The 13,409-nt window shown below is 52.4% G+C and overlaps 1 protein-coding gene across 1 annotated transcript in view; it reads right to left on the reverse strand.

Annotated features, from left to right (window-relative positions):
* The window catches only part of GRM7 (glutamate metabotropic receptor 7), a 201,873-nt gene that overhangs the window by 28,145 nt on the left and 160,319 nt on the right, over window positions 1–13,409 (reverse strand). The gene's annotated exons all lie outside the window — the stretch shown is intronic.

Genomic DNA, 13,409 nt, shown 5'->3' on the forward strand with positions numbered 1-13,409 from the left:
TATTTCTCCACACTTACTGCATTTTATTCATTTTATACATGACCAGAGATTAGAGTTCAAATGAAACAGATTTTGCTATCCTTCTTATATTCCAAACGTCACCAGTCTAGAAATCTTTAATTTTACTCACTTCAACTATTGAATAATTCAATGTAAAAGGAGAAAAAAACCCTGCAACCTTCAGCTGGAGATTTTGAGGAAAATAAAGTGAGAACCCAGGGCTGTGTCTGTGCAGGATGGTGGCACTGCTCAGTGCTGGGACTGGCACTGGGATGTCCACAGGGGCACACGATGTCCCCAAAAGGCACACAGTGTCCCCGGGGGCACAGGAACACAATCTGGAATTTCACATTTCACTCTGCAGTCATCCAGGACACATGGAGCTAAGAAATAGTCAGAAAATCCTTAACAATAGAAGGGTATTAAAAAATCCAAACAAATTTAGATGCTTAACCTCACCTGCTGGTGTGCTCAGTAAACCTCTCTGACCGCTGGGTTAAGGAATTAATTAAAAGTTCTTCCAAGGAGTTTCCAGCAGAGCAAAGGAGGGGCTGGCATTCAAGGCAGGAGAACCTGGAGGGTGTTTGGGTGTCCCTGGAGAAGCTGCAGTGCCAGCGAGGGGCAGTGGCTCCCTGTGCTGCCCCAAGCCACGGCTGTGGCACACGGATCCAACCCTGCTCTGCCAGCCCTGCACGAGCTTTGGGGAGCTGGGCAGGGCAGGGGGCGCTCAGGGCTCAAGGACTCACCCTCCTCATCCTCTGAGAGCAGCAGGATGCACACCCAGCACAGCAGCTCCTCATCATCCTCATCATCATCATCATCCTCTGAGAGCAGCAGGATGGACACCCAGCACAGCAGCTCCTCCTCCTCACCCTCCTCATCCTCTGAGAGCAGCAGGATGCAAACCAGCACAGCAGCTCCTCATCATCCTCATCCTCCTCATCCTCTGAGAGCAGCAGGATGCACACCCAGCACAGCAGCTCCTCATCATCCTCATCCTCTGAGGAGCAGGATGCTACAACCAGCACAGCAGCTCCTCACCCTCCTCATCCTCTGAGGAGCAGGATGCCAACCCAGCACAGCAGCTCCTCATCATCCTCATCCTCCTCATCATCATCATCCTCTGAGAGCAGCAGGATGCACACCCAGCACAGCAGCTCCTCACCCTCCTCATCCTCAGAGGAGCAGCAGGATGCACACCCAGCACAGCAGCTCCTCCAAGCCCCTCCAAGCCTGGCCCTGCACCCCCAGGTGTGGCAGGGGCTGGGGGTGGCACGGGGGGCTCCTGGCCAGCCCAGCTGCCCCCAGGCTGGGCTGGCAGCCACAGCAGCTCCTGGATGTGCCCAGGTTGTCATGGCAATGGCAGCTCTGAGCACAGCCCTGCCTTGCCAGCTCTCCAAGATGCTGCAGTGATTCAGGGCCTGGCAGCAGAGGCACAGATGCCCTGGTGCTTCTCTCTGCTCTCTGGCTCTTTAACCAGCCTGGGGGCTGCAGTTTTGTTTTACTGCCCAGTAAATCACACAGCCACACAACAGGACAGCCAGCAGCACTGTCACTTCAGGTATTCATAAATCCATAATCCAGAATACATACAAGCATTGTTGAGATTCCCCAGTCACACACAGTAACAAAGCCAAAGAACAAGTCAAGCCTTAAGGCAGCCCCAGCACAGGGCTGTTTCTCCTGCCCTGGCTGGGCTCACACTGAGCTGTACTGGAGTGCCCATCCCAGCCAGGCTCCCCTGGCCTGTCCATCTGCAGCCAGGATGAAAACTCAGCTATTTCAGCCAGGCCATGCCCCTGAGGAGAGCAGAGATCCCCACAGAAGGTTCATCTTACACAGCCAGCTCCAACCCTCTCCTTCTGTCCTTTCACTCCAGTTCTGCCTCCCTGACCCAGCCACATGAATGTTTGATTTATTTCCAGCCAGTCTGGCCCACTTGGAAGGTTTTCCCTGAGATCAAACTGCTCATTTTCTGAGACACTCCAGTTAATAAATTCCCTTTGCCTCCACTCAGTCCAGCAGCTGAACATCCTGACACACCAGGCTCACAGAAACTCACCCCAAACCTTCCCCCTCCTAAAGGAAATCCTCTGGCCTTCCCAGAAGAGCAGCACTTGTTCCCCTGCACAGCTGGGAGCCAGATGTTCCCTGACCCCACAGCTGGGTGAGCCCAGCACTGCAGGGAGGAGAGCCCAGCCTGGGGACCTGCTGGGAGGTGTCACCTGCTGGGGAGGTGACAATTCCCTCCTGCTTTGGCCACTCCAGGTATTCCTGTCTGGGAGAGGCTGGGCAGGATCCCCCAGAGCAGCCCCTGCCTTGTCACCAGAGCAGAGCCCAGTGAGTCCAGGGAGTGACCCCAGCACTGCCCTTTGCACAACCAGTACTCCCAGTATTCCTGCCCAGTATATTCCCAGCTCAGCCAGTGTGCAGAACCTCAAAGCAATCCCACAAAACATTCCCTGTCCTCCCAAAGCCCAAGGAGTGACCGATGGCCCCAGCCCTGGAATCTTTCAGTGCCAGTGAAGCCTGACCCAGGCCCATCCTGACAATCTATTCCATATATTTGCATACAAAGTAAGATCTAATTCTGCTTGGAGACCTTCAGGGAAATTTGAAGTGCAAGTGTCAGTGCAGCAGGGAGAGGGAAAGGATAATCCTACATTTATTACTTCTCTTTAAAGACCTTTGGAGTAGAGCACTGGCAATAAAAAGCACTGACAAACATGCATATATGAAGCAAGCCAGTTTTTCAGAGACTTTTGAAATGATAATGTAATTATTAGCTCAACCAGAGCATTTACATATTGCTTTGGCTACTTAGAGAAAACTTGTTGTGGCTGGACATGAGCTCTGCCACCAGGGCTGGGCATGGAGCGTGGGATGTGCTGGGGGCTAAAGGCTGCAGGCAAGCACCAGAGCAGCCAGCAATTCATTTATGCTTATAGCTGGGTTATTTATTCATTTATTTCTATATTGGCATGCCCAGAGCAGCTGTGGCTGTCCCTGGATCCCAAGGCTGGACACTGGGGATGGGACACTGGGGACAGTGGAGGTGTCCCTGCCATGGCAGGGTGGCTCTGGGTGGGATTTAAGGTCCCTCTCAACCCAAACCATTCTGTGAAAATGATTTCAGGATGGAAGTGAGCAGGGAGTGTGGTGGAGCTGCCTGAAACAACGGGAGATTCCTGGATAAGGCAGCAGAGCTCTGCCCCTGACCAGCCATCGTCAGGGGTTCAAACCCTGGAAAAGGAAAAGAATTCCTTCTACTAAAGAAAACCAATTTAAACGACAAAACAATACTAAAAATAAATGATGTAGCTCAAACTCCCACAGGCTGGAGCCACACAGGGCTGCTCAGATGTCCCTGCAAGAACCAGGGAGCCCAGGAGCTCACCCAGTGACAGCTCACAGCAGTCTGCCAGCAGCACCCCTGTGCCAGCAGCACCCCAGTGCCAGCAGCACCCCAGGGTGACAGTGCCCACCCGAGGGGCTCCTCAGGGGCTCCCTGGCCCTCCTCACAGCCCACCCCACCGGGCAGGAGCCCCAGGAGCGGGGGAAGGTTCAGGGCCAGCTCCGAGCAGGGCACACCAGGCAGTGTTCATGTTCTGCACTGTTCCTCCAGAGTGGGTTTGCATTTAATGAACTCAGTGACTGGAGCCAGCCGAGCCGGCTGCAGGCGATGGATCACAATTAGAACATCGTGTCACCATGGAAACTGCCCAGCATCATCATCTTCATCATCATCATCATCATCATCATCATCACTGCCGGCTCCGCTGCAATCCATGGGCGCTCATTGCTGTGCTAAACCGGGAATGGGTAATCCCACCACACCAGATCGTTCAGGTGCTCATTTAAATGAGATTTAATTATCATTTCAGGACCTGCCAAATTCCAGTCCTTCCTGCTCCCCTGGATCTTTGGGAGGTACCACACGCATCGAGGCTAATCCAGAGCATCAGGGCAGAGCTCCTCTGGTGATGATCTGACACTGCCTTTGAGGTGTAGGAATAGCCCAGATCTCCATCTCATATCAGAGAACAGCTCCATGACACTGCCTTTGTGGTGTAGGAACAGCCCAGATCTCCATCTCATATCAGGAACAGCTCCATGATCTGACACTGCCTTTCAGGTGTAGGAATAATCCAGATCTCCATCTCATATGAGGGAACAGCTCCTCTGGTGATGATCTGACACTGCCTTTGTGGTGTAGGAACAACCCAGATCTCCTTCTCACATCAGGGAACAGCTCCATGATCTGATGCTGTCTTTCACGTGTAGGAATAATCCAGATCTCCATCTCATATCAGAGAACAGCTCCTCTGGTGATGATCTGACACTGCCTTTGAGGTGCAGGCATAGCCCAGATCTCCATTTCACATAAGGGCTCCTCTGGTGATGATCTGACACTGCCTTTGAGGTGTAGGAACAGCCCAGATCTCCATCTCACATCAGGGAACAGCTCCATGATCTGATGCTGCCTTTGTGGTGTAGGAATAATCCAGATCTCCATCTCACATCAGAGAACAGCTCCATGATCTGATGCTGCCTTTCAGGTGTAGGAATAACCCAGATCTCCATCTCATATCAGGGAACAGCTCCATGACACTGCCTTTCAGGTGTAGGAACAGCCCAGATCTCCATTTCACATCAGAGAACAGCTCCATGATCTGACACTGCCTTTGAGGTGCAGGAACAGCCCAGATCTCCATCTCACATCAGACCTGACATTCCCAGCAATGCCCACACCTCTCTGAGCTGATCCTGGTCCTGCACAGCTCCCACTCCTCATCCAGCTCCTGAAACCTCCGGAGTGACCTCGGCACTGAGCCAGACAGAGCTCAGAGATCACAGCACCATTCACTGCAATTATTCCCAGCTCCATTTGGGGTGCTCAGGCTGAGAGCAGCTGGGGAGAAAAACCCGAGTTTAAAGCCCAAATCCGCTCACGTGTTTAACTCCTCCATCCCCTGACAGGAGTTAATGAGTGCAGATGTGAATGTGTAACATGAAATACGTTTGAACAGGACACAGAAAAGCAGAGCCTGGTTTTGGTGCCTTCAGCTGCTGTGACACCTGCCCAGGGCTGGGCTGGGCTGGGCTGGGCTGGGCTTTGCCCAGGAAATCCCTGCTCGGGTCCAGTCAGACCCAACCACAGCCCGGGCTCTGCTCCGCAGCCCTGACCTCCCTTCCTTATCTCCAGTCCTTATCAGAGCTCATCCTGCAGTCAATAAAACCTGCTAAAACAACATTGATTCTGAACTTCGGCAGAATCAAATCACTTGACTTCCCTGGTCCTCCAATTAAGGCACCAGAATAAATCTTAACTACTCCCTAACACCGGTTTTCACAAGACTTTCTCCAGCCCTAATCACGTTTAAGCACCTTGGCTAAACGAATTGATTTCCATTGCTTTTCCTTCCCAGCACCTGGCAGAGCCTGTGCTGAGCTCTGCAGTGATTCCCCAGCCTGCTGCTGAGCTCTGCTCTGCCTCAGCTGGGCACCAGGATCTGCTCAAGCACGAAAAAGAGCTGTCTTGTCTCCAAATGATATTTAATTGTCTCCATGAAACGTCACGGGCTGCTCTGATGCTGGGGATGTAAATCCCGGGGAACAAGAGGGAGATGAGAGGATGTTGCTCATCTGTGTTTTGTCCTCCTCCCCCTGCACTCTCCTCCATGAGAGTCTCTGGAGGCGAGGCCAAGGTGGATTTGTGAGCACTCCAGTTATCCAATTTACAACACACACGTTGTTTTTCACTGGTGAAACCACAGACTGGGGGCCTGGGCAGGGCTAAAGCTCAGCTTTCCCATGGTGTTTAATGAGCAATTAACAGTGCAAGGAAAGCTGTTACTGCAGAAATACAAACACCTCCCAAATCACTTTCAATGAGGTGGGGTTGGGACACAAATTTTTGCTTCAGCCTACAAGAATTCGCTGTTGTTTCTCTTTAACCTTCTCTAAGCCTGGAGCAGGATGAGGCCCTGGGAAGTCACTCTGTGACCCATCCCTCTCTCCATGCAAGGCTCCACCTGCTCCTCTCCAAGTTTTCCTCGCTCCTTCTACTCTGTTCTGTTTATTCTGAAACAAAGAGAAGGAAATCTCTGCAGCTGTGAGCCCAGCAGTGCAGGCTGCTCCTTCTGCTCCTGCTCCATAACCCCCACAGGATTTGACACAAGTGCTCCAGGACCAGCTCTTGATCAACCAAACCCTGACTCCAGCATCCACCTTCAGCAAGAAAACTGAGAAACATCTGCAGAACTCCCCTGGCACTGAACCAGCCCTTGATGGCTCTGCTTTGTTCTTGGATGAGCTCAGAATCAGCAGCCATCATTTCTGATATAATTTCTGCCTCCAAACACCCTGATTGTGTTTGTGCAACACAGGGGCAGAGCCTGGCTGGGCTCTGTGCTTTGAGATGCACTTACCTCAAGCCTTGCATGGGAAATTCAAAATATTCATGAAAATCATGGAATCACCTTTGGGATGACCAAATCCCATCACCAGCCCAGCACCCCCAGCACGTTCAGCCCCACATCCCCTCCTGGAGGGGCACAGCCAGGCTCAGGGATGGTCTCACCACGCCTGTGGAAATAAATGATCACACATGGAAACTGCACAGACATTGAACAAACCGACCCTGCCCTGCCTGGAGCGAGTTATTTCGTGACTGATTCCTTTTTAGCTCACTTTGAGGAGCAGTTCCACAACTCTGCAGCCACCCCTTGTTCCTGTGGGTGCTGCCCCAGCCCAGCACTGCTCAGTGTTAATCCCAAGGCTCGACTTTGCAAGGCTGAGCTTTTCCAGCAAACTGGAAATCCCCCCAGCCCCAGCAGGGTTGATGTAGAGCTCTGCTGGGGGAATTATGCTGTCAGCCCGAGTGGGTTTGACATTCAGAGCTATCAGAACGCAAGCAAAGAGAAAAGTTTCATCAACACCGTAATTACTGCCCCGGACTCCACGGAGCCGCAATTATTTCCCGGTGAGGGGCTGCCAGTTTGTGCTGCAGATAAGAACTCCTGATAGGGCTGCCAGGGGCCCGTGCAGAGATGGCTTTTCAGATGTAAAACTCTCCTGGCAATTCTACCTCTTCCAAAAAAAATAAAAAAGAGGAACGAAAAAAGTACATGTCAACACTAGGCATTAAACACCTACACGTTTTTCCCTTTAAAAATTGTGCTGCTTTTTAGCCAGAGGCAGTTAAGTAGGCACCAGAATTTCCAGGGGGAGATCTTCCTTGCCCACTTCTCCTCTCCTGACACCATGTGTGGCTCAGGACAGGGCAAGTGCCAGGGCCACAGCTGGGTGGGAAAGCACCACAGACATTCCCAAACTGCTCCTCCAGCCACACACGGCTTGTGCAGACCTGGGGCTCTGGGGGAACTCTCAGGATGGAGATGCAGAAGCTGGGGAGGAGCTGGGTCCAGCTGCAGTGCTGCACCAGGGCCACGGAGGGAGCTCAGGCTGGATTTTGGGACAGTTCTGCTTCCCCAGGGTTCAGGCACTGCCCGGGCTCCCCAGGGAATGGCACAGCCCCACAGAGCCCCAGGGATGCCCAGGTGGGATTTGGGGTGTCTGTCAGGTGGGATTTGGGGTGTCTGTGCAGGGAAGGAGCTGGGCTGGATGATCCTGGTGGGTCCCTTCCAGCTCAGGATATTCTGTGATTTTTCACCTCTGTAACACTCTCTCCTTCCTGGTTCCATTTATTTTCCCATCTTCCAAACAACTTTTTCCCCTATCTCCTCAGCACAGCTGGGAATGGGAAAGGCTGGAATTGCCACAGCAAAGAGAGCCCTCAGTGCCAACATCAGACATCAAAGCAGCCCTGGGTGACACAGCAGCACCTGGGGACAGGAATGGGGTCACTTGTGCTGAAATGTCCCTGTGAGACAGGACACCAAGGCAGTGTCACTGCCCCTGACAGAGACACTGCTGCAGTGAGGGAAGATTTCCCCAATGAACCGATTGTTAATGACGTGATTTCCCTAATGAACTGATTGTTAATGACTGCCAGCCCTGCCCTGTGACCTGTGCTGTGTGTGCCCTGCTCTGCCTGGCTGTACTGGTGGCACTGCTGGCTGTGCTGGTGACACTGCCTGGCTGTGCTGGTGACACTGCTGGCTGTGCTGGTGGCACTGCCTGCCTATGCTGGTGACAGTGTCTGGCTGTGCTGGTGGCACTGCCTGGCTGTGCTGGTGACATTGCTGCCTGTGCTGGTGACACTGCCTGGCTGTGCTGGTGACATTGCTGCCTGTGCTGGTGGCTCTCCCTGGCTGTGCTGGTGACATTGCTGCCTGTGCTGGTGGCTCTGCTGGCTGTGCTGGTGACATTGCTGGCTGTGCTGGTGGCTCTGCCTGCCTATGCTGGTGACATTGCTGCCTGTGCTGGTGGCATTGCTGCCTGTGCTGGTGGCTCTGCTGGCTGTGCTGGTGACACTGCTGCCTGTGCTGGTGGCACTGCTGGCTGTGCTGGTGGCACTGCTGCCTGTGCTGGTGGCATTGCTGCCTGTGCTGGTGGCACTGCTGGCTGTGCTGGTGACAGTGCCTGGCTGTGCTGGTGGCACTGCTGGCTGTGCTGGTGGCACTGCTGGCTGTGCTGGTGGCATTGCTGCCTGTGCTGGTGGCACTGCTGGCTGTGCTGGTGGCATTGCCTGCCTGTGCTGGTGGCTCTGCTGCCTGTGCTGGTGACACTGCTGCCTGTGCTGGTGGCTCTGCTGCCTGTGCTGGTGGCACTGCTGGCTGTGCTGGTGGCTCTGCCTGCCTGTGCTGGTGGCACTGCTGGCTGTGCTGGTGGCACTGCTGCCTGTGCTGGTGGCACTGCTGGCTGTATCTGCCCTGCCTGCCTGTGCTGGTGACACTGCTGCCTGTGCTGGTGGCACTGCCTGGCTGTGCTGGTGGCATTGCTGGCTCTGGTGGCACTGCTGCCTGTGCTGGTGACATTGCTGGCTGTACTGGTGGCACTGCTGCCTGTGCTGGTGGCATTGCTGGCTGTGCTGGTGGCATTGCCTGGCTCTACTGGTGGCACTGCTGCCTGTGCTGGTGGCATTGCTGCCTGTGCTGGTGGCATTGCTGGCTGTATCTGCCCTGCCTGGCTGTGCTGGTGGCATTGCTGGCTGTGCTGGTGACACTGCCTGGCTGTGCTGGTGGCATTGCTGGCTGTGCTGGTGGCTCTGCTGGCTGGGGGAGCCCCCCCTCCCCAGGTAATTATGTGGAACACGATTGTGGCCTTGGGCTCTGCCTGCTCAGTGTTTGCAATTAGATTTTACTACAAAAGTACATATTAACATTAAAGGAGCATTACAATGCAGCAAATGTGATAAAGCAGAGCAACGTTGCTTGTACCTTCTGCTGCTGCTCTTTCAAGAATCATAATCACCGTTAATTTATGGTCTTCTGAGGAGGATCTAATTACTGCAATCAGCCCTTATTTCACTCAGGGTGTGCACGTGTGTGTTCCCTGCCTTGAGATACCTGCCTTGACAGCAGACATGCACAGAGCTGCATTTGCAGAGTCCTGCAGCTGCCACTGCCTGCTGGGCTGGGGTGGAAACCCCAGGACAGGACCAGCACAGGCAGGAGCTCTGTCCCAGGAAATCCCTGGCTGGGGAATGCAGGGCAGCACTGCAGGAAAACTGTTTATTACCAAAATGTCCTGGATTTTCCAGACACCACCTTGAGGAGCAGAGGCTCCTTCCCAAGACATCCCTGTCGTGTCAAACCCCAGTGACAGATTCCCTGTGACCTGAGAACTTTACCCAGAAGCTGTGCTTAAACTTTGTGTTTAGTTCTACAGAAATTAGAACTGGATCTCTATAAACACTCCAAGGTTCTCACAAGGGTGTTTATACACTTTTCAGCAGTGCTGTTACATAACCTGATCACAACCTAGGCCAGCATCACTTCTGTAGTGAAGGTTATCAGCCCTCCAAAGATTCCACTGATTATTTCACTTCTAGATTTCAAAGAACACTGAGTTTCTCCTCAGTTAAAAGGCAGAACTCCAGTACTTCATAAAAGTGGATTTTTTTGAATGCCCTGTGCTTTGAGGATCTCCAGCCTGGAGGGTCTGAGCTGCAATCAGGTGAAGCTGTTCTTCAGCTCAGCCTTGACTCAGGACTGCTCTAATGTCACATCCTTAAATTCCAGGGTGTTCTCTGGGATGCAATCAAGGCTGGAAAAATTTAAGAACTTCAGCAAGTGGACACGCAGATAATGAAGTGATGGGTGAAGTGAAAGTTCATCAATGAGAAATTCCTGTTACCAGGAATTTGTGGTTTGAATTTGTGAATTTTAAACCCAAGCTGCAATGCACACTCTGTCACATCCCCTGCGAGCTCAAAGCTTGGTTTTCTCCACAGCCCAACAGTGTAAAACTCCAACACACGTTGCATTAAATTCCTCATAACTCCAAATCCACATATGTAGAGTTGCTATAGCAACTGTCAGCCCAAGCCTTCCCAAGGGAGAAAATACAAGTGTGTCCTACCTGGCTAATTGGTATTTGTGTTACAGAGAATTGAAGGGTAATTTAGTTCCACCAAAAAATAGAACAGAGACTGAAGTGCTCCTGTGCTAATGTGACATTATTTAATCTGAACAAGGACCCATTTTGCATGTGCCTTTAAATTATAGTATTTATGGAACACTCAACACAATAAGTAAAAGTGTTGCTGCCAAATATGCCTGACTTGCCCTGCTTATTGATTTGAATAAAAGGGGCACTGAAAAAAAAACAGAGAAACAAGAAGGAAGGTGGAAGAGCTGATGGGATTAGGGACTTCAAATTTCATTACAAAACCTACAAACCACCCCCCAAAAAAAAACCCCAACAGTTTACAACTGAAAGCTCATGGAAAAATAAGCTGATGGAAGGTGACAAAACTCTTTTCCCTATTCCAACTTCTCCCTTTTTTCATCATTGCAGGAAGAATAAAGCTCCCAAGCAGGACAACCTGAACAAGTCACTCAGTCCTGGTAGAACTTTTTTAACTTGAAAAAAGCCCTGAAGATCATTCGAGGGAAGAGCCCCATGGCAGGATATATTCAGGAGCACTGACAGCTCTCACTGGCTCATAAACACATCCAGCAATGCATTATTTGAATCTTAGCACAATTACTGAATAAAAGCAATCAGAGCTCTGAGGCAGCAGAACCTCCATGAAACACGAAAACAACGATGACATCTCTCTCTCTATCAGCCCAATGACATCATCTGAGAAAATGAGATTTCAGGGGAATATTCAGCTCCTCTGAGCACCCTGTGCCTCCCCCTCACAGGCTGGAATTCCTTCCATAGATCCACTCTGAGTCTCCCTCCTTCAGCCCAAAGCCACAGAAGGATTGCTGTGAGCAGGGACAGCACAGCTCCTGTCCCCAGGACTGTCACAGCAGTTTCAGGATTTGTACTCAGTGCAGGAAAGCCCCGGAGCTGCCGTGGCAGGCAGGGAGCAGAGCTCAGAGCTGTGCTGGCACCTGGCAGGGACGAGCCCATTGCCCACCCATGGGAGCCCAAAAACCCCAGCTGACCACAAATCACACCCAGCCACGTGCTCTCTGTGTTTCTGATGTGGACAAAGACACCTGAGTGAACTCAAGCTGTAAAAAGGACTGAAATCTGCTTTCAGCACGTGCCACCTCCCTGTGCCTCGTGGCTCATCTCCATCCTGGAGAAACTCGGATTTCTGCCCTTCCTCACATGCCTGGCCTCCCTCCACCTGCTCAACAGCTCCTGCTTGAATTATTCACCTTTTATGAATTACCTGCAGCACATTGCTGGGTTTTTTTGGTTGTTGTTGGAGGTGTTATTCTCTACCCTGAACAAGGCAGGTGTTTTCAATATGCCTTCTACTGAACAACATTATGCTTGTATTTATCGATAAAATAAAATAAATCCATACACTGAAAGCCACAGTGTTATATATAACCCCATTCCTCAGTTTAAAAGATCGTGCTGCATGAGATTTTCCAGCAGGTGCAATTTCCATTTCAGCACAGACGTGCGTGGCTAAGTAAGGCACAATATTTTCCAGAGGAAATATCTGACAGGAAATCAGTAGCAAGCACCAAAAAGCACAATCCCTGCACCCCCACCCAAAAGGAGTGCCAGGAAAGAATGGAAAGCAGCAAAGCTCCTGCAGAGCCCCAGCAGCTCAGAGCAGCCACTGTGTCCCCAATGTCCCCAGCGTCCCCAGTGTCCCCAGGGTGCCCAGGCTGGGTCACAGGGAGTGAGGGGCTGCCTGCCCTGCCCTGTGCCATCCTCTGTGCTCTGCGGGAGATCTCTGGGTGAGATCCATCATCATCATCATCATCATCATCATCATCATCATCATCATCATCATCATCATCATCATCATCACCATCCCTTCTGCTGTCCCACACGGGCTGAACACGAACCCAGCACTCCCAAAACCCAGGTTTAAGGAGTTTAAGCTCAGCTCCAGGAGCACATGGAGACCTCAGGGTCGCTGCTGAGCAGCTCTGAGCGCTGGCAGCAGCCTCTGGATTTCTCTGTGCTCTGAAATCCCCTGGTGAGACCTGTGCACACAACTCCAGGCAGTTCACCTCCGTCCCCTGCAGCCCCAGTGCCGTGCAGGGAGCCCAGCACTGCCCGTGGCACAGCCAGCTCACAAACAGACCCCTCTGCACTCAGAGCTGCTCCTCTCCTCCTTATCTCAGCTGCACAGGGACAGCAGGGGTGTTGGAAGTGCTGGTGAGCCTTGGCAGGTCTCCTCTCCAGCTGAGAGGAATTCCCTCTGGGATGCAGTGGCTCTGAAATCCCAGTGCAGAGCTGAGAGGAAACCTCTCCACAACCTCAGCTCCTACCTGAGTGATCCCTTTCCATCAAACTCCCTCTGGGCTGATCCCTGAGGAGCACCTGCAAATCCCTATGAGCTCCTGAGCTGCAGAGAACGAAGCTCTGTGCAGCCCTGGCCAGGGAAGGACAGCAGGACCTGTCCCAATGTCCCTGCTGTGCTCCTGCAGCTTCACCTGCACAGCCCCAGGTGAGCCCTTGGGGTGACAGCCCTGCCCAAAGGGACACTGCCCCTGGGGCTGAGACTTGCTCACCACACAGCAATTCCAGCCACAGCACTGAGCCTGCTCTGTGCTCCAGAAATGTAAAATGGAAAACAGAAGTGGGAAAAGAAGCAGCCAAAGCTGTTTCCTGCAGGAGGAAGGGTGGGTCCAGGATCTGGGGATAACAGCGTGCTGCCACATCCATGCAAGGGCTGGGGGAGCATTTGGGACAGGTGAGGGATGCCTGGATTCACAGCACACCGCGGGGAAGGATGTGACAGCAGTTTCCTCCAGGCTGGGGTGGGCTGGAGGGGTAAACCAGACTGACAGCAGTTCAGGACAGCCCAGGATCATCACTGCCCTCTAAATACTGGACTTGGAGGAATGTGCCAA

Source organism: Catharus ustulatus, chromosome 13, assembly GCF_009819885.2.
Source record: "Catharus ustulatus isolate bCatUst1 chromosome 13, bCatUst1.pri.v2, whole genome shotgun sequence".
Classification (NCBI taxonomy): domain Eukaryota; kingdom Metazoa; phylum Chordata; class Aves; order Passeriformes; family Turdidae; genus Catharus; species Catharus ustulatus.